A 2,124-nucleotide genomic window follows, 5' to 3' on the forward strand; every position below is an offset into this window, starting at 1 on the left:
TATGGATCAGTACCATGGAAAGGTACCGAGTATATAGGGGTTTATGCAGTTGTATAAATATCATCATCATAAATATTTATAAGAAATATGTAGGATGTATGTAATACTCACATAGCCCGAAGAAAATCATCATAATCATGAGAGGATGAAATAAGTACAATAACACATGTGAGTCATCATATAATTTGTCAATCACTTTCAGTTCATCACGAATATCAATTCTCATAATGTAAATATCATTTAAATCTTTCAAAAGAATAACTTTCACAATTTCACTTTCAAATCACTTCACCATTCACCATAAACACAAGGAAACACATACACTGGGAGATCCTACAACCGACATAAACCATGTGAGCTACATGGAGTCCAATGTACAACTCACATTAGGGAGAGCCATGCTATCCTTGCCATCGGAGTAGGACTACCGATATCAAATCCACATAAACTAGTGATCACTATATAAATCAGCCTCAGGCTCACTCCTATGGGGGCACGTAGTTCTAAGGAAGTATGGTCGTTTTAAACCTCCTACTAGGTGTTAAAGATTTCTCCCGGACTTAGCTAAGATCATTTTAAAGACAATCCACTACAAAAGAATTTCAGTAATATATAAATATACATCGGGAGCCATCATGCTTCCCATCTATCAAAATCAACCCCGTTGTGGATTTCTTTCACACTCGATTTCAAAATAAATCCATTAAGACCAAAAGGTCAAATCATTCAAATATCTCCAATATTCAATATCAACATGCTTATTACACACACTTTCTCAAAAAAGCATAATTTCCAATGGGGATTTACAACCCAATATCAAAATCATGATAAATATCGTTCAAGATTCATGCTTTATATCTCCACGTATGTAAATTTATCTTTCAAAATCATAAACATCAAGATTTCATAATAATCATCATAAGATATGGGTTCATGCTTCAAATTCATAAAAATCAAGTAAAAATCATTCCTTTGTAATGAAAATTACTTTTGTGCACAAGAACGAAAGAGAGTTCTTGTTGAAAAACCCCACAAATCTTGAATGATGAACTTTAGATTGATACTTGTTTTTAAGATGTTAATCGTGCCTTTGAATGATGTTTCTTGGAGTTCTTGAACTAGGAACTTGGAATCTTGAATAAATTTGAAGAATTAATGGTGAATTTTGGAGGTTCTTGAAGTTGGATGTTGTAGCTTAGAGTTTTCTTTTTGAGGGAATTTGATGAAATATAACATATAATGCTTCTAATAGGCTTAATATAGGATTTGGATGGATTTTGGGTGAGGGGGAATGACCAAAATGCCCCTAAAAATCAAATAATTCTTGAATCTGTCCTTTGGTGGACTATTTTGATTGTCTGAAGTAGATCAATCATAACGTTTTACTCCGATATCCAAATTGGATTAAAGTAATTTCATTAGAAATAGGACTCTCATATATTTCCGTTGATATAAAGTATCTCACCCAGATCATTGTGTACGAGGAGTTATGATCATTTGAATTTGACCCAAAAATTCACTTTTGGTAGGCTGAAGTAGATCGACCATAACTTTTTGTTCCGATAGAAAAATTGGATGAAACCAACTTCCTTGGAAAGAGGACTCACAGAGCTTTCTGTTGATATATAGTAGATTACCCATATCATTATGTACAAGGAGTTATAATCGTTTAAAGTTGGACCAAAAAAAGCCAAGCCTCAGTACTTTTCCTGCACGTTTTACTGTTCACTACTATTCATGGTTCTATCGGGTTGTTCATAACTCGTTGCTTGGGTGTTCGTTTTGGATGATCCACATATCATTGGAAAGCTTATTTGATACTCTACACAATGGTGGGTTATAATCTAAGACATTCCACACGGAAATGTTATAATTCATTCTAGAAGATAGAACCCAACACATTTACGTACAAAATTTCAACGAAAAATTTCTCGGATTATTACAAAATACTGAATGAACTGAGGATAAAGCTGGGGGTAGCTTAATCTATTACTCCACCTTTTCAACACTACTAAAAATATGGAAAGAGTCTACAAAATAAGGACTAAGCTTCCCTTTCATGCCAAATCTCTTCACCCCTTTCATGGGTGAATTATTAAATACAAAAGATCATCAACTTCAAAC

Source organism: Capsicum annuum, chromosome 5 (genome assembly GCF_002878395.1).
Source record: "Capsicum annuum cultivar UCD-10X-F1 chromosome 5, UCD10Xv1.1, whole genome shotgun sequence".
Classification (NCBI taxonomy): domain Eukaryota; kingdom Viridiplantae; phylum Streptophyta; class Magnoliopsida; order Solanales; family Solanaceae; genus Capsicum; species Capsicum annuum.